Below are 19363 nucleotides of genomic sequence, written 5' to 3' on the forward strand. Positions count from 1 at the left end.
TGCGGGGCTGCTGGCGCTGCCGACCGGCCCCGGGGCTCGGCAGGCCGCGGGCGCGGAGGGGAGCGGGCGGCGCTGCCGCCGGGCAGCGCACAGCGGCGCTGCTTTTCCCTTGCGCTCCGCGCCGCGTACGCCTCTCGCCGCGGATTTTCCGCCGCCGTCTCCGCTTCGGCGTGAGAAAACTTTGACGCTTCCCCCCCACCCCAGGTTCATTTCGACCCCGTTCGCCCCCGGCGAGCAGGAGGACACCGCGATGGGGAGAGGCAGCCTCCGCCCGGGCCCCGGGTGCGGGGAGCAGCCGCAGGCAGGGGGACCGCGCTCCGCCCAGGGTTCGCTACAAGCCCCGCCGGGCGGCGTCTCCAGGCGGCCGCTGCTGCGGGGTCTGCACGGCAGCCCGGAGGCCGGCCGGGGGGCCCGCGGCGCGACTCTAAACCTCAGCCCGGCAGCTCCCCTGCGCCCCGCTCCCATCCCAGCCACAGCAACGTTGCCGGCCCTGCCCCTTCTAGCAAGGAGGGAAGGGGGTGAATTTACATACAAACATCGCTACGCCGCTGGCTTTTATCCTCGCTCTCGGCTGGTGTCTCTCCTCCACCCTCAGCCCCCCCCCCCCACGCCGGCGGCACTTGAACCTGCCCGTCCGCAAAGTGTGCCATCCCCCTATCCCCGACCCCCCCCAGGCCAGCCCCTCCTCCGCAGGGGGCCCGGTCGCGGGAGCGCCGCCGTGCTCCGCAGGACCCCCGCCGGCCCGGGGCGGCCGGCTGCGAGCAGCGGGGAGGGCGACGAGGGCGATTCGCCTGCGAAGAAATGCCCTGTTGAACTTTGAATATATTAGTTGACATCAGTGCGAGTTGGGGCTGCCAGCCCCTAGCTCCCTCCTCCTTCCCTACCTCCTCCTCCTCCTCCGCCTCCTCCTCCTCCTCCCCCCGGTCTCCGATGGAAAGAGTTGAAGCCGTGCTGATAGGAGCCTGCTGGAAGAGACAGCGGAGCGCAGGGGAGGACTTCGGTCCCAACTCCGGCCGCGCCGCGGGGACGCTGCCCGCAGCCGCTCGCATGGCCCGAGGCGGCGCTCCTTAAGCGCCGGGCTGGGGAGAGCCACCGCTCCGCTCCCCTGCTCGCCCCGCGCCAAGTCCAGCCCCGCCGAGCCGAGCCGAGCCCGCCGCGGCTGCCCCCGCTCCTGCGGCAGCCGGAGCGTGATGTGCCGGTGAGCCCCGCACCGGGAGCCCGGCGGCCACCCCGTAAGCGCAGCGCGGCGGCGGGCCGGGGGGCGGGCGGCGGGCCGGCTGCGGGGAGGGGGCGCGCAAACTTCCCAACTTGGCAGGGGGCTGGGGCGAGCGGGCGGCGCTGGGATGGGGATCCCGGGGAGATGGGGAGCACCGGACTGCTGCGCGGCTCCGCCGCCCCCGGCGCAGCCCTGCGGCGGCCGGCGCGGGGCAGCGCTGCGGGGTGATGGAGGGGCCGGGGGCACCCTGCGGGGCGTGGGTGTGTGTTTGTGCACGGCGCCCCGTGCGACGTCCTCCTGTCCCCCGCGGGCTGTAGAGCGAAAGGGGTTTTTTTCGTCGCTGTTTTTTGCAGTCCGGCAACGCTGGAGAAGACGTTAGCTAGGAGGTGGCAGCGGAGGTGGTTTCTTTCCTCTTTCTCCCCCCCCCCTTCCCAGCTCTCCCTAAACCCGCTGAGCGGGGCTGTGGCGAGAGTGAAGGGGGTGCAGTGGTGGGAAGCCGGATAGCCTAGACGGAGGGATATTAGTGAATTTATTTTTTTTCAGATGGTAATTTGTCTCTGTGGTAGGGGTGGCCCATTAAATTTCAGCTCACGTCCTGATGGAGATCAAAAGCGAAGGGGAGAGGGAGAGGGAAGCAGAGAGCCTTGTGCGGCTCCTTAGCTCCGTGTATTGTTAGAAACTTATGGGGGGGGGGGGGGGATTCCCAGAGACAACCTTTGTCGATCCAGCTCCAACACCCACAGCAAAAGTTGGAGATCTGTATTTTCCAACACTACCATCTGCTCCCCGGTGCTGCTTAGGAGCACACTTACTGTTATGCCTAAGAGGAAACAAACAAAAGGTGTGCTTGCCAAGTCGGTACTGAACCTGTCTGTTCATGGGCTTTTAGGTGGAGTGTAAGTATAGAAGAATATCTATGTCCTAAAGGTTCACTGTCTTTTGTTGGCTCAGTTTAGAGTCTTAGATAATTTCCTGTCCTTAAAAGAGTTCTCCAAACATGGTAGATGCCAGGTCCTGGGCTGTTTTTTTAAAAATTTTATTTTTGGTTGGGTTTTAAATTTTTTTTCTTTGTTTTCCTTGAACTATTTATGTGTGGATATATCAGTTTGGGGTCATAGTAAAGTTTCATTTTTTGTTATGTAAGTGTTCCCTCTCATTACAGAAAATACTTCTTTTCCTAAATTATAGTCTGAGCAGCAAGAGGTTAGCTCTTTTTGCCTCTGGATGAGTTCAGTGGTAGGCTGAGACCCCAAGCTGACTGCACTGCAAACGAAATAGAAACCAACTAAGCTAAAAGTTATAATGGGCTTTGATTCTTAGTGCTGTTTGAGATCAGTAGAGATCCCGGGTGAGTGAAGACAAGGAGGAGGAGTGAGAGTAGCTGGAACAAGCTACTCATACCAAAAAGTGCTCTCTTGATTATATGTGTGATTTGTAAGCACCTATCAGAGAAAACCAGTCATAAACTGCAGAGAAGGCGGCAATGGGAAAAAGAAAAATCCTGCTGATATTTAACCAGATTTTTTAATAGAGGTTTCATTTTTAAACAGCTACTTGAATCATCCATATCTTTTTTCATTTTTTTTCCCTTTTGGACTAAAACTTTTCTGTTCAGATTGGATTGGATGATAAGTAGAGTCTGCAGTAGGCAGGCTATAGTAGGGGATCTCTGCATTTTATGTTACGCCTTTTGCATTTTCAGTGAAGTGGAGGCAATTTCTCCTTTTTTTCCCCTCTCTATCTTGCTTTCTTTCCTCAGAGAGATTAAGTTTTTGTCCTCTCCTATCAGGGACATGTTAATCCTGAAGTCATAGGGGGGAGAGAGATCCCACCATTCAGAATATAGATATTTGCTTTGTTTGTCCCCCCAGCCTGTTAGGCTGATGGAATTGGCAGTGGCTGCCCTCTGTGACCTCCCTCCCTTCCCGCAAAGAGCTGGGGCAACCAGGGAGGAGAAAATGTGCAAACTCCAGTGAGTGAAAAAGCACAATCTAAGACAACAAAAGGATTGAACAGAGAGATGTAGGGGATGAGGGTCTGTGTGGGGAATGACTTTTAATGAAGTGGCCCCAATCAGACTCGAAAAGATGGCATGGGGAATGTTCATGGTTCAGTAGGAATGTGTGTAGCCTGATAGAAACTCGATACAAGTGGTGCCATGGGATTTTAGTTGCTTTGCAGTAAGATGAAACAAGTGCCCAAACAAAATGGCTTTGGTCATCCGGTATGATTGCCCTTTATTCTCCAGGCAGACAGCTGACTTGGGGGAACATCCACCCAGACCGTATAGTCTTTGCTTCTTACCTTCGAGTCAGTTGTAAAAGTCCTGCTTAGGCTGAGACATGATGGGTCATTGTTAGAGGATACATTCCCAGAGAGCAGTCACTCTGTGATATTAAACATGGCTTGAACAATGGATTTCTATTTTAGCCAGGATTAATAATCATGTGAGCAGTCATGCTAGGGTTAAATAAGACCATCTGCATGAATATGTTTTCCTGAAAACAAATACACGACATAAAAAAGTTTGTGTGTGAAACTGGCTGTTGACTTGCTGTTTGGCAAAAGGGGGCAGTATCGAACAATACCACAAAGCAATCAGCTGCACGGCTGCCTTTCTGCCTTGAGTACTGCTGTGTGCTGTATCTTACTGGGATCTGGGAATTTAGGATGTTGTCCGGTAGCCCTTATTCAGGCGATTTCTTGTAGACATCAGGGAGGTTAATCGACTGCATAAAAGATGCAGGATCAAAGTTGTCATTGTTTTACTTTGTGGTTGCATCTCTTCCATATGCCTGCTTGACCAGTGAAAGCTTGGAAATTAAGGACAGTGCTGTATGATTGCAAAGCTACTTTTGTTCACATTAAGTAGGCTGACAGCAGTAACCGTAACCTGTTCTTACTCCACTGATTTTAGGGAGAGCACGATGAAGCCCTAGCTTTGGATTGCTGTTCATGTAAATGGCCTCCAAGGAACTGTCATCGCTGTTTTCTGTAGTTAGAAAACCAAACATTTTGTTCTCTAAATTTAACTTTCTTTGAGAACTCATTTGTTTCCAGCCTAGAGATATATATTGATCCGTCTTATAACATATTGGTTTTAGAATGCATTTAAAAGCCTTTTCACCTTTTATTTGTCTATATGCCTGGGATCATTAGATTAGCATTTCTTAGTTCATTTTTTACTGAGAGCCATGAGTAATTTTACGAAGGGTCTGTCATCAGGAAGGCATGCACTGGACTCCAGCTTCATCAGGTTTCCTAAGTCTTGCACACTGCCTTCGTGGCAAGAGCTGCAGTGGCAAGTGCAGACCGGCCCCGAGAGAGAGGGCAGTGGTGAGGAATAAGGAGTCTGTCACAGTAATGTGAAGATGTCCCACTGCCGGTGCAGTGCCAAGATCCAGAGTTGAGATGCAGTCCAGTGTGAAGTCTGCAGCTGGATTTGCCTCACTCCAGATGATGCCCAACCAGATCATTTCTGGTGTAAAACTGAAACAGGGAAATTTAATCATCTGCAGATGGTGGTGGAGGCAATTCTGGACACTTCTCTAGGGGTGAAAGTTATCAGTGTTTGTTGTGCAGCAGATAGATAAATATTATTAAGTCATGCTGAGATTGCAAAGTCAGTCTTAAGTGATGGACTTACCTTTTACAGACTGAATACTGTGAAGGTGAACTGCCACTATTTTAGGTTGAATACTTATGATTTAGTCCAGGAGACAAGCCGTGGAGTATTACAGCGCTATTCCTGCTGTGCCTTGAAATGGGCTGTGTCCAAATATGAGCGTTGTGACTTTGAGGGTCAACTCAACAGTTCTTTGTTATTGTTCTGTTGCTTTTTTTTCTTTTTAAGGAGGGAAAAAACAACTCACTGAAGGGAGTGTGTGAGCTCGTCTTATTGTAGGGGTTGTTTCCTTCCTTCTACACTGTGGGCTGCTGACTCCTCCAGCATGCCCAGTACCCGGCCTCATCCCATCTCTGTCCATGGTGGCAATTTTCGTTAGTTTCTGTGGGAGCTGTCTGAACAGGAGATAGAAGACTTCAACAGGTATTTGAGCCTGCAACTTGTGTGGATAGTGCCTTGCTTGCTGGAGATTACTCTTCAAGCACGGTTAGTCTCACTATTTATTTCACTTCTGTTCTCACTATTGTCCAAAAAATTACTGCATGACAGAAGTTATTCCTTACCCCAGGCTCAAACCATGTGAGCCAAGTGCAGCAGAGCTCTGACAGCACAACTGTGACTTTCAGTATGCAAGGTCTCCTTGACTACAGCGCTGCGACTCCAAAAGTTACCTCTGCTTCAGCATTCATATAAAGCACACATGTTTAAGGTCCGCACAAAATCACTCAAAGTGATTTTCTGATGATGAGGGCATGAGTAGTGATACTCTAGAAGTATTACTGTTATCAAATATGTATCTACAAACCAAACAGGTTTGTTTTGTTTCAGAATGTAATAAGTCTGGGAGGTAATTTGCATGTGAAGGATGTTACTAAGTTACAGAGTATGACTCTGAATTGGTGACAAGGCTATTCCTGTGCTTATAATTAAGCAAATACTAAAGCACTGTGCTGGTTAAGGACTGGTGTGTCTTCATTTACTTTTTAGTGATCTTTAAATGAGATCATAAGTAAACATGCTGATTACTAGTCTTAATCCCTAAATCAATTGTGAACACCTTGGGAGTTTATAAATCATCTGTGTAATTTCATTGTTTTTCAGTAAGGGGTCATTTGTGGAGAGAGCACAGGATATTTTCTTCCCAGAAGCTGCTGTGAAGGAGTTTGATCTTACAAGGTGCTACACGTTCTTCATTCTTGTTAACACGTCTCTGGGAAACAGCACCCTACATGACCAGACCCTGATAAACACAAACCATAGCAGTGTCTGACCTCTCTGGGTCACCTGCTTTGTTGAGCAGGCTAAATGCTTATGGGCTTGCTAGTCTCAATATATAACGTACTCCCTATTAGGCTGTTGCTGGAAGCCAAATAAATTGCAGAGTGCCAGTTTCAAAGGTTTGACTTTATCCATTGTGCAGCAACATGTGACCAGCTGGGACGTAGCAACCTGCAGAGAAGAACTATGGTCATCAGCTTTATCTCTGCCAAATACTGTGCTGCACTCAGAAGCTTAATCATAACTTCAAACCCATGAGGCAGCCTCCATAATTGGGAATAGCATGTGAGGATCTGGTGATGCCAAATGGATCCTCCAGTAGCCTTGGACCCTCTGTGCTATAGAGGACATACCCTGATGCTGGATATGCTCAGATGTTAAGCAGAGATGCTGTCTGCAGTCCTGCAGAACAGCCAGGCTAAGTCCTACATAGATGATCTATAAGCCATTTGCAGTTTAAGGGTTTGTGGCTTCTGAAGTTTGTATATTTTGCAGATTGCTTGTGCCATAGTCTTCAAAAACTGTTAGCTTTTAAGACAAGCAGATGGCTTTAACAAAATATATTTGCTGGCACCTGGAACAGGTGGATCTGGAATCAATTTATGCAGTGTAATTTTTTCCACACCCCTTTTGGAATAATTTTATAGCCCGGAGCCACCTAAGATGCTCATTTTGTAGCCAATAGGGAACAGCTTCTGTCTGACTACATAAGATTTTACACATCTTTTATAGCTAATGCCCAGATTGAAATGCAAAATTTAGTGCTGGGAGTGGATGTGAATTTGTGAAAATCCCTAGAGAAAATGTGGGTGCATGTATCAGTGAATGAATTATGCTCCTCCAGAGACAGAGAGGGCTTTTTTTAGTGGTAATGAATGTCCTGTGTTCAGTGTTTGTCATTTTAAAAGTAGTATTTTTCATTTCAAGTGCAAACCTTGTGCAGGTTACTGATGTAGAGTAAAAATGATAAAACAGCTTTAACTTTATTTGAAAGGATAACAGAATGAAAATTTCGTACGTGGTATGAAAGTGTCCTGACTCAGAGATCAAATTAGTGTTTCCAAAATATAGCTGTGACAGTTATGACTAGTTACATGAGAAAGAAGATCCTGCCTGTCTTCTCAAGGGGCAGGAAACAAACTCCCATGAGACCTTGGCCACATCCTCATTCTTGCAACAGAATCGGGGCCCACAGGCTTACCTGGCTGTGTAGATTCATAGTAACTTCAAAGAGGTTTTGAGTAGGTGCTGGGACCATATGCACAACTCAGAGGTAAGATTAGGAACTAAATCTGGGAACACTTTGGGGCCAGCCTCTTAAGGGAAGAGGATGCTGACTATGGATGGCCTGTTGGGCAGGTTTAATTGCTTTGCTGTGTTTCCTGGCCACGTGGAAGTTGTTTAGCCTGCTGTTTCAGCTAAAGTTTGTTTATTTATCTCCTATGATGCTGATTTACAGTAGATCAAAGATTAGGGGGGAAAAATAAGAAGACAAGAAAGGAAAGGGTAGGAAGTTCACCCTGGATAATTTAGTTTGACAGGATACTATAGTAAATTCAAGAATGTAGAGAGAGATGCATTTTAGAGCCTGTATATATAATGCAGGGAAGGAGAAATTGGCTAGGTCTCAAAAGTTTGTTAGAGTGATTACAGATCCCCCTGCCCTGCCTCATGTTCCTTTCCCTGCTCTCTCTTCGTGATTGAAGATGATTGTCTGCCAGAGAGAGATTTTCAAACACATGGTTTGGACAGGGCAATCAGTCTGTATTTATAAATCACTTAATATTTCACTCTCTGACCTTTCTGGGGTCTGTTCCACATATGAAGGGCATTTTCATTAAAAATACAAATCTGAGACTCAGTTTCTGCCTGTGTCCAAGGTGTTCCTCCAGTCTAAGAGAGCTTAGCTTTTAGTTGTAATTGCAGCTAGTAACCACCTACTTAAAAGACAAAGAGGAAAGAATATCATTACTGGCTTGTGGTAGGATAAAGATACATACTTTATTCCACATGAGCAAAATAGGACTATGCACTGTAACTATGCACTGTTCCAATACTGATGAAAGATGACGTCAAGTAACACATAATACAAATTATGAAGAATTACACAGTTCCTGCTTTGTGATGATAATCAAGTGATATACTAGTACAACTTACCCTTATATCTGTGTTGACAACCATGCTCAGCAGTCAGAATAATCATCAGGGAGAGAAACTGAGGCATAAAAGGACTATGGCCTGGAGAATTTTGTGCTCATATGTTAAAGATATCATGAAACATAATGATGCAGATAGGCGCCAAGTAGGATTGCCAGCAACTTGAAATCAGTACGAATTAGACTTTGAGGTCTGTGAAAAGTCTAGTCTTACGTGACTTACTTAAGGTCATAGAGTGCATTACTGGCAGAGGTAAGGTTACAACCCCAGAAAACACTTATTCACATACTTAATTCTAAATATGTAGTTAAATCCTATGAATTAAATATTTCATCTCATTGCTTTCCTGCATCAGAGCCCTAGACTTGTGCCTTACAAGAGTATGTGTTTATCTCCTTGCTAAACATTGCCAGTAGGCAACTTGATCGTGCAAATCCTTTTCTCACCTAAGCAGTTCAGTTCATTAATGTGACTACAGTTTGAGAAAAAAAGTACCCTGATCGCATGTGCACAATTGGTCCCAACATTTTGAAGAGGAACTAGGGATCATTCCTATATTTTGTATTTTTATATGCACACATGGGCATGCATCTATATAGATTGAATTAAAACAAAAACAAGTGATTAACATCTTTAAAATTTAACACTTCCCCCCCTTAACCAACAGAAATTGTTCCCAAGAGAGTAATTTACTAGATACCTTCTGTATTTGTCTAGGACTGTACATCAGGAATACAAACCATGATATTGCTAATACTATGTGTTCCCTCTAATGGGTCTTTGAAATATGAAAGCAAGTTATATTTGGAATGAGCTTTGCACACCTCCTTGTCTGTGGTTGCTTTGCAAATCTGGGCTTCACTGCTTTGCCTCAGAGAATTATGAGTTTATTATAGTCCTGGAATGCTAATAGCACTTCGTTTTTTCCCTAAATTTCTTCCTCATATTTATTTATTGATTCTTCATTTGAGCACAGTTTTGCAGATAATGATGGTACTACTGAGAATAGCTGGTGTGAGTTAATTTAAAGAAAGCTGAAGTTATAATGCCACCCTTCCTTGCCAAGAATCTCTCTGTAAAGTTCATAAACTAAGGCATCCAAAATGTTAAATTAGTTAAGATGATGACTGGATAAGATTACTCCCAATGTTATATTTGATTCCTAGTTTCATAAAGACAAAGTGTATCAAGAATGACAAACCTAAATTTAATTTTTCATTGAAAACTTATTGGCAGATTTACAGATTATATACTTTAGGGAAGTGGGTTTTTATACGGTCACTTGGTCTTTACTCAAATGAAGAACACTGACTTGTGAGAGAACTCCTGTTAACTGGTTTTTTAGCATTTCACCCTTTAGTTTACATTTTACTTTTGATTCTTGGGATTTTTCCTCATCTCGTGTCTCCTCACACAGTGATGAATGGTGACTCCAGAAAGGGGCTTTCAGTCATTTTATCTGTCTTCACTGAAGGCACACAACTTCCCTGAGCTGCTTCATGTTCAAGCTGGTCAACTCTTCTAAACAAGCATCCAATTTTGATATAAATATTTCTGAAGGAAGAGAACATTCTGCAATTCTTGGTTAAGTGTTTAAAATTCAGCAGCCCTCACAATTATGTTGCCTCTTAGTTTCTCAGTTGCTAGGTTCTTGGTCCTGTTATGCTCTCATCTGGAGAGCAGAGCATCGCATTTTCTTGCTGTAGAAGTACTTGTGAACTGCAGTAAAGTAATGTCTTAATTTCTCTATGATATTTCAGTATGATACTGGATTCTTCTGTGTTTTTTCAATCCTTATTGCCTGGTAGCTGTTCTCTGAATGCTTTCTAGGGATGCTACTGGCCAAAGAAGACAGTAGAGCTGACAGCTGCAAAGGTTTGAGAGAACTGGAACAGCAGAGATTGTCAAGCAGAGCTGAGCAGATAGGTACCAGGAGATAAGTACTATAAAATTGGAAGGCAGAAAATAGGGATAAGTGGCATAGGAAGCTCTTGGCATGAGGAGCCTGGTATGATACATGCCTGGTGAAGAACTGGAGTAGCTGTAGTGGTAAAAGGCAACAGCAGGTTTTACTGGCAGAGGAGGATGGCTGGGAGGTGGGTAGGGACTGCAGCAGCTGCACTGCTGGTAAATCAGAGCAGCCTTGTATCAGAGGAGCTCTCTGCGGGGTAATGTCAAAACATCTGTCTGCACTTTGCCTGGGCGTAACCAGACTCTCTTTCACTCAGGAGCACTGTGATGTAGGCAAAAAGACACACTTCCAACTAACTGAGGGCACAGTTCAGGTTGAACTTCTGGTGAGGAAGCCATTCCGCTCTTGCAAGTGTAAGATCTGAGCCTGCAGAATAAAACTCACTTTTGCAATCTGAACAAATGCATAAAATGTTACTCATTTCAGTGAAACGACCTGCGTATGAGAATTTACCAGCCTAAGTTCCTGACTGCTAACACAAGCCAAACACTACTAAACTATTTCCAAAATTTATACTGGTGTATGGCTGGGCTGCACTAACCTTAACTGTAATACTTGTGGTCTGAGAGGACTAGAACCTTCCCATAAGTAATACAATTTCTGTTTTTAGTTTGGAAAGATGTTATCATTTAATGAAAACTCTTTGTTTTCTGGCAGCCTGCTCTGCTATCCATTTACAAAGCTCTCAGAGAACTTGGACGTCCATGAAAAGTGCAAGAGACCAATTCTACTCACAGATACACTAGTGCAGCCTCATTGAAAAGCTGTGGTTGTGCTAGACTGAGGACTAGTAGTATGAGCCCAAAAACTCAAAGACAAGTTTGTACCTATGGGAAAGGATTGCATAGGGTTGGTATTGGTCCAGAGGCACTCCCAAAATTAGGTCTGCAAGATTATGCTGTTGCAGAACCCAGCACCAAGAAAAGCATTTCCAGTTTTAATTAAAACAAAACCCAAAACAAGATGATGTTGAATTTTAAGTTTCCCAAATGTTTGAGCATGAGATGCAGAAGTAATTGATTAGAAACAGAAGTAAAATAATGAGGCTTGCTTTTTATTTCCTTTCCCAAGCTGATTCAACTGAGGGAGGAAAAAAAACCTCTGAAGTTTTTTCTTGGGTTGAGTAAGACTTTTCTCCACAAATAGACCAAACAAACTACTGAAGTGCTTCAGTGAAGTTATCACAAAGACCTGAGCCGGTGGGATTATTTACATGGCAGACTTCTACCTCATAGAATCAGGGGTTTAAAGTAATAGTATAAAGAATTGGAAATAATCTGATGTCTGCAGTCTTAATGGTCTAAGATATTTGTAGAAGAGATAAGGACGTGATCCTGCATCAAGGGACATCAGTAGCAAAAGTTCCATTTATGTAAGTTAAAATTGGATTTTTCATTTAAAACCCCCCAAAAGCTCATGTCTTGCAGTTCTTATCCAAAGCAAAGTTCTTTGCTTTTGAAATTGGTGTACTACCTGAGTCAGGGCTGCATGAGTTGGTCCCAGGTTTTCAACCTGACAGTACCTCTTTAAAATGCAACAGTATAATTAGGCATCTCTTATTTGTTTTGAATAGCAGAGCTAACATGTCTGTCAGTTACAATGACTTGATAGACATGATTAAAAGGCAGGAGATCAGGAAAAATGTGTGCTTATCACAGCCAACCCTCCCCGATGAAAAAGTAAGTGGCTCAGTGGCATATTTGCAATTGAGGTGTAACTGAAAGCGTTTCTGGAAATGTGCTTTGAAATTGTGTTTTCTATTATGCCCCGTTTCTGGAACAGATTATCATGATTGTAAGAAGCACTTCAAAGCAGATTGATGTAGGAAGATCTTTCCCCAAAAACTTTGGCTTCTCTGTAAAACAGAAAGCCTCAAATGTGTCTGCAATCTGTGTTGTTTCAGCTACACCAGCATTTATTTGATAAAAATGGGCTGCTATTAATTTCCAAAATACTACAAAGCACTTTATATTTTGCTGGCCCCTCTGTTTCACAGAGGGTTTCAAAGGTTGTGTTTCCTTTCTCACATATCCTTCTAAATTTCTGGTTTGTATTTTTTAAAGGCTGAGATTTAAACATTGTAATGAAATATTGAGCTGCATCTGATAAACAGCCAGACACTAATTTAATAGTGGCCAGACTTTCACAGAACAGATCTTGACACATTACCTAGTCCCTTTCCCAGACTCAGACAGGATCAACTATACCTCCACCATTCAACTGAACACAGACTCACTTCAACTCAGCAGCAGGTAAACCTTGATAGGAACTGGAGATATGCTTAAAATATATTCACCTCTGAATTTTCACCCACAAGCCTAGCTATATTCCATTTCAGCCACAATCCTAAAAACTTGACTTGTAGGCTAAAGTCTGTATCTTTGAGAATTGAAGTCTTCTACATAATTGCAAACACAGGAGAAAACAGAAAAAGCCAACGTTCTGGTTGGTATGAAACCAGGTGGTAACAGCACATTGAAGTGTGAAGGGATGCCAGGAAATTCTTCTTGTTTTTCAAAGATATTGAAAAGGAGGAAACTTCTGCAGAAAACGATAGGTAGCAGTAAGAAGAAAGACAAGAATCAACTATAACTGTCTTGCTCCGCTATATTTAGTAGCATATGTAGAGGACAGGAAGGAGAATTTACAAGAAAGTTGTTGTGCTATTTTGTGCCTTATCCAGCTGTACTATAGCAAACCCATTACATTGTCCTGTATGATTCCTAAGTGAACAAATTTCCTTTTTACCAGGGAAGAAGCTGAGGCAAAGAGAAGTTAAATCACTTGTCTAAGCTCGTAGAGGGAGGCAGTGAATGAGAGTCCTGCAGTCACAGTCACTTTTTCTTATTTGACAGCAGAAATATGATGAATTCTTTATGTTAAAGCAAAAGGGCCTTGAAATAGTCCCTGCCCTTTCTGGTAAATTATTTTTTCCTATAAAGCAAGGCCAAATGCTGTTGATGGATGCCTTATGAATATTTATGGTAACTGTTAAAAAAAAATCCACAGTGTCATCAAATGAACAATTCTGACAATTTAGTTTGATACCAAAATATTGTGTTGCTTTTCTCTCTCAGCTCTTTCAATAACTAAAGCAATACGCTCTGTATGCTATAATTCATGGATTCAGTTCAAAGTTGCCATCTTGCTGTTTGAGCCCCACCAAGACCTTCTCTTTACTCTTCTGCTCAAGTGTTTGTCACCTTCTGGAAGCTGGGCATGTGTCTTGTTTATTAAAGTAAATAACTGTTGGCAGAGAGACTTTTCCACACAGCTCATGTTGTAGGCTGCCTCTTGCTTTCCTATAGCCAGTTTGGTGTTCACTAAGAACGCAGGAATGGAGGGGGTATATGCTGCGAGTTCTTGTATCATCAAACACTCTTCAACACTGGCTTGCTCTGCCTTGGCCCCTGTAAGGACTCTCTTTGTAACTATGATACGTGGCACTTCTTTAACCTGCTCATCCTCACTCACACATCACATCATCATTTAAAAACCTGCTTTATTCCTTGCTCAAGGTGCTTCACTGTTACTTAATTCCATAAAATTTATTCTTTTAGTCTAGAATACAATTTATTTATAAAATGCGGTGAGTAAATGAAGTTAGCTTATGCAAAGGACTTATTCTGGTTCTTTTTCAAAAAAATGCAGGTCACTTTTAAATAAGCTTCTAAAGCAGACAACTTTGCGAACCCTTTCTTACCCTTTCTTTTCTCCAACATGGAAAATTAATAGCCAAGTGCCAATTTTGCCTGTGTTTTTAGTGAGCATAAATTAATCTACTTAATATGTAGTATGCTTCTTGCATCTACACATAATTAAATCATATTTGTTCTTAGAAACTATTCATCTAGTGTAAACCTGCTTCCTGAGTAAATATTCCTTTAATTAGTAGAACAAATAGATTGTGGGATTTGGAGTTGATTATCACAGCATTCCTTTCCCTGATGTCTGCTTCAGATCTGCACAGCTAAATACAGCCAGGGAACACAGCAGCAAGCTTTCTTGCAGTTTGAAAATAAATACATCTTATGAATACTTCACACCTACGGAACCCTTCATTTGGGGATTACAAAGTGCTTTGTCATGCTGTGTGGGTATTATTTATTTCCATTTTAGAGGAGGATAAAGTGAAACAGAGAGATTAGGGCCCATACGCAACATCCTCATGTTGTATTAATAGGCATAGCTGTACGAAGATGTATATGGTTGTACGCTACTTGTGTAGAACAGCAGAGGACATGGCTTTTCATACAGGCTAATGAGGTACAGCCTCCATTTTTGGATGCCTGGTTGTGCATTTCTGGTCTCAGGGGTCCTTAAAGCTCCAAGCAGATGGAAGTCACAGAGAGTTAAAGACACTGGCAATCTTGGAGCCATGCCTCTCCAGCAAGGCACCTTATTTACAGATTTGGACACTGGTGTTCAGTGGCTTAGGACTGGGGTGTGCAGTCAGTGGCAAAGCTAAGAGAGGAGTGCTGGCGTCCTGCTGCCCAGCCTTGCTGTCCCAGAGCAGAACAATTTAGTCACAGATGCAGATCCTTGTCTTCATTGCACAACTCATCTAGGAGGTTGGAAGCTCCATCTGACCAAGTACGATACCAAAGCCATGTGCATGTCCTTAGTGTTTCTGCACTTGCCTCTAGGAAGGTGTGTATATATGTGGGTGCTGCTGTTTCTCAGGAATTTTTGATGTTGAAAGGGTATAGGAGTAATTCCCCAGAAGTTATGGGAGAAATAAATTTCCTGTGGGAGGAGTGTTTAAGAGTTGTTGGCAGCTTCATGTTTCCTAACTACAGGGTAAGGAGTTTCTGATAGCAGAGGGTAGATTTTGAGCTCTGAGTTTCTCCTGCTGAGTTAATTAGCTGGAGTTTAAACCATTTCCTCTCCTGAGCTGGCATTTCTTAGGTGGAAAGTAGAGGTAAGAGGCCATAGCCAAATAAGAGTCCCAATTAAGGACACAGGTGAACAAGGCTTGTCTTGAGTCTGAGCAGAAGGCCGTGTCTCCCAGTGAAATACTGTTTGGACATATCCTTAATGAAAAGAAAGGGTTTACTGTGGAGTCAGCAGCCAAAACATCCTTTCGATGTGCAGCATGCCATGTGTGCTGTGCTTCCTCCTGGCTTTGCTTCAGGAGTGCAGGCAACAGAGATGGCATTTGGAGGAAACTCAGGAATATCAGAGCTGAGAGGGCAACTGGATGCTGTGTGATGCCATGTTAATGGGGACAGCCTGCTTGTCTTTGGATGGATTAAATTCATAAAAGCATCCCCACTCGTACACATACTGACTTAGAAAAATCCTCTCTTCTTACAGTTGCTGTTTCCTTTTTTTCCTCACTGGAGCTATTAGCTGTAGCTGAACCTGGTCAGATAATGGACTGTGAAGGAACAAATATGTCACTTAAACAAAAACATCTTTAGCAGCTAACAGGTTTAGAGTTTTATTTCTCTATGCACTTTAGCTCTGAAAGCTCAAGGGCTGTTCCTTCACAGCTCTGAGGGCTTTATTTTAAAAGCAAAGGCATCAACTGCCCAAGTAAGTACCTAGGACGTTGGTAGTGCTAATACAGCGTGTGGCTCATCAGCTAGTGCAGGTATCCCTACCTGTGCAGTGGTTGCATCTCCTACCTGTGGTGGAATGATAACTAAAGAGTGCCTTTATGTGCTTTAGTGTAATCCTCTTAACCACAAGATGTTCTGACTATGTAATACAGTATCCGCTTGGGGAGTTAGCAGGAAATACCTATTGCAATTTAGATTTACATCCTGGATTATTGGGCAATAATTTCCTTTTTGCAGGAAAGTTGTAACTCATGCAGAGGTCAGATGGTGCAGGGACAGGAAGTTTAAACCAACTCCAAGAGGATGTCTGATGAGCGCTCTCTGCCTCAACTTTCCACTGTGAATGACTATGAGAGTACGTGTAATCTGCTTTGTTGATTGAGACCAAAAGTTCTCTGGGATGAGAAGTTACTCTCTGGATAGCACCTTGTGCCATGCCACTCATGTGGAACCTCTACCTGTCTCTGTAACACAAATAGCAGTGGGAATCCATCTGAAATCCAAGTGCCTCAGTGGTTTAAATGCTTTCTCTTTGTTTTCAGATAACAATCTCATTAGCTCTTCCAGGCATTTAATGAAAATTGTTTTAGCAGGACTTCAGTATCTTAGAGAGCATTGTGTGTGTTTTTGTGTAGTTGGAGTTGAAACTATACAGTACAGCTGGAGCCTTAGTGTTTTACTGTGCTGTGACAGGTAGCATCGATTTTACAGTTAGGTGAGACTGATTTCAAATGTTCCCTTATTGAGTTTATTGGCATCTACAACTAACAATGTTAAAAGGTTAAATGGTATGCAGGTTACACTGCACACAGCCCAAAAATTTGTTTAGAGAACCAAAACAATACAGTCTCCTGTGACTGGTCCCTTTACCCTACAAAATTTCTGTGTGTGGATGTCAGGCCTTGATGAGCTTGTTCAAGATCACTGGACGGGGTCTTCTTATATCTTTTCTGTGCCTCTTGTGGAGAGTATTTCTGGCAAAAAACTGAATTGTGAGAAGGGCAGAATGGACTCTTGAGCTGAACACAGGTTGAAGACTCAAAGCATTCCTGAAACATCTGGGAACAACCTGGCATCCATGGCTAGCGTCAAGTCCTGTTACAGGCTTACTGTGTGAAGATGAGCATGTCCCATAAACACTCCATGCTTCACAACTCAGCCCCCTTAAAAAGCAAATAGTACTTCACAGAGATGCTGTGAGGTTTTGGTCACTGGGATTTGTAAAGCTCTGGGAACATTTAGTCTGGGCCAGCTACAGAACTGCGAGTGTTAATACTGCTTGGAGTCAAGTAATCCTGTATAAATGTCACCTGCTTTGGTCTATGTTAACAGTTAGAAAGGGACCTGAATTCATTGAGAAAGAGAGACATGTGCTGTGATTGCTTAAGTACAAACCTGGGAATTGGTAAGTTTTAACTTCTAAACTCATCCCTACCAGCAGCTCACTCATTGCCTTGGGCAAACAATGAGAAGTCAGTATCAGGTTTCTCTGTTGAAATAATAATGCGTAAGAAAAAAAAAAAAGATAGACAGCATTTTCTAGAGTTGTGAGAATTAATCAGAGATTGTTTTAAAGGATTGCCTAAAAAGTGCTGTATATTTTAAATGGCTTCCCATCTCTGCATATTAGTTGTATGCATGGGAAAAAAATCAGTCTGAAGCACAGCTCCCATTTGGTGATTTCTGTCTGAAATGACCCTTTCTTTCATCAAAGCAACAGAAAGGACAGATGTGTGCTATTAAAAACAAGATGTTCTTGTTCAAACTGGCAGCATTATCTCTGAAACCCACCCTGCTGGAGCAGTGCTTGCAGAAAAACTAGATTCCCACCAGTTTGCTGCTGCTAACTCTTCCACTTCATTCCCCAAATTACTTGCAGAACAGCTGGCATTAGCCACCCTTATTTCCTTTGATGCAAGAAGTTTGCATTTCCTGTTCTTAGATTCCTCCACACCTGTGCTCCCAGTAACAAGCAGTGATCAGCGGTGAGTCACTTGACAAACTCTTTGTCTATGTTGGCTTTTCTCCTAGTGACATGTGTCAGCCTGGGCGGAAAAAAAATAAATTAAAAAAACATAGACCCCAAAGGCATGATAACTTGAATTATTTCCCTTCAGCCCTTCCTGGAGTGGAAATCCAGCTTGCGTATGGAGTTCATGAACTGGAAACAAGCTGCTGACTTTGTGGCTGCTATTGGCTATGATCCTCCAAACCTCAGCAATCAAATTGAGAGCCAGTCCTCTCCGATGCATTAAGGCTCGCACACTAGCTTTAATTGTTGAGTTTCCTTTCAGGACTAAGAGATTATAAAAGAGTTGCCAAGGCTGTCTTGTCAGTGGTCCATGTTCCCGTGATACCCTAGCTAACTTGACTTTGAAGTAGGCTGCAAATGAAGATGCTCTTCATTCTCTCCTCTACAAGTGCATATTGCAAGGGTCCAACTGCCACTGAAGTTCCTGTCAACTAGATTAGTTGGCACAAGCTTTGATGTGAACTGAAATGCCCAGAGCAAATTGTATCTTTAGAACTATTCCTCTAAAAGTTACTCAAGAAGTTACTGTACTTGTTCCTCCTGAATTTAAAGCCTATGAATTGGCTACGAGCCTATTGCTATGGATCTGATCCAAAGATCACTGAAATAAAAGGGGGAGGGTGTCTTAAAATTCCTTCCATCAGCTTTGGATCAGGCTGTCTTTTAAAGATATTTGTTCTCTCTTCTAATCTGAACCAAGTATTCTTGAGGACCGTGCATATCTTTTCTGTTTCAGAAGTTTTTGCATTTTACTCCTACTGGTATGCCCAGTTCACAGTTCCTCTCCCTTAGTATGACTCGTGGTCTGTGGAAGCAGGTTGGTTTTCATTACTGCATCAGACATGGATAGCTACCAAGACTGTATTTTAACAGAAGGTGGAATATATCAATGTTGTACAACTGAAGTCAGAGCCAATAGCATATTTTACCTTTAAACTAGTAAGTCTACCAAAGCCAGTATTTTTTAAGCTGAATGGGGACGGTACATCTGTTGCGGTACAGCTGGAATACACGTCGTTAAGGGCAGAGTGCCCTCTCCAGGGGCTGGGTGTAGTGCTTTATATGCTGTCCACCTGCAATAGACTGTTTTCACTTGGCTGCACTGAACTGTGGTCATGGTTGAAAATAAGCAGATTTGTTATTTAATACCTTTGGCAGGCTGACAAGGAGTTATAGTAAAGAATCTAGAGCGCACTTGGTTGGCATCCCATTCCCATCAGGAAGGGCTCATGTAACAACAGATCCCATGCTTGTCCTCTTCTGCTAGGAGTGTTGTACCTGCTGGGGAGAGAAAGATGTCTAGGGTGTTGCTGTTTATTGACACCAGTCTGCAAAGTATAATCATAGTACCACTGCTTCTCAGAAGGAGCCTTTTGGCCTTGGCTGCCCTGTTTGGCAAGGAGGATGAAGACAGTGTTTTGTAGCCCGGAGTTCACGGGTTCCTGACGCAGGGAAGTGCTGCTGTGTTAGGTTGTTCTTAGAGGTCATGGATCTGCTCTGCTGAAGGCAGGAGGGCAGG

The 19363-nt window shown here is 43.7% G+C and overlaps 1 protein-coding gene across 7 annotated transcripts in view; it reads left to right on the forward strand.

Annotated features, from left to right (window-relative positions):
• The first annotated feature begins 798 nt into the window (after positions 1–798).
• The window catches only part of SEMA5B (semaphorin 5B), a 279436-nt gene continuing 260871 nt past the window's right edge, over positions 799–19363 (forward strand). For 4 of the 7 annotated variants that reach the window (XM_054829586.1, XM_054829589.1, XM_054829592.1 and 1 more), the window contains exon 1: positions 805–1232. The gene's annotated coding sequence lies outside the window, so the exon portion shown is untranslated. Of the gene's footprint in view, positions 1233–19363 lie in introns of all 7 variants that reach the window. The other 3 variants (XM_054829588.1, XM_054829591.1, XM_054829587.1) reach the window with 2 other exon arrangements.

The sequence above is a fragment of the Grus americana genome, chromosome 6 (assembly GCF_028858705.1).
Source record: "Grus americana isolate bGruAme1 chromosome 6, bGruAme1.mat, whole genome shotgun sequence".
NCBI lineage: Eukaryota > Metazoa > Chordata > Aves > Gruiformes > Gruidae > Grus > Grus americana.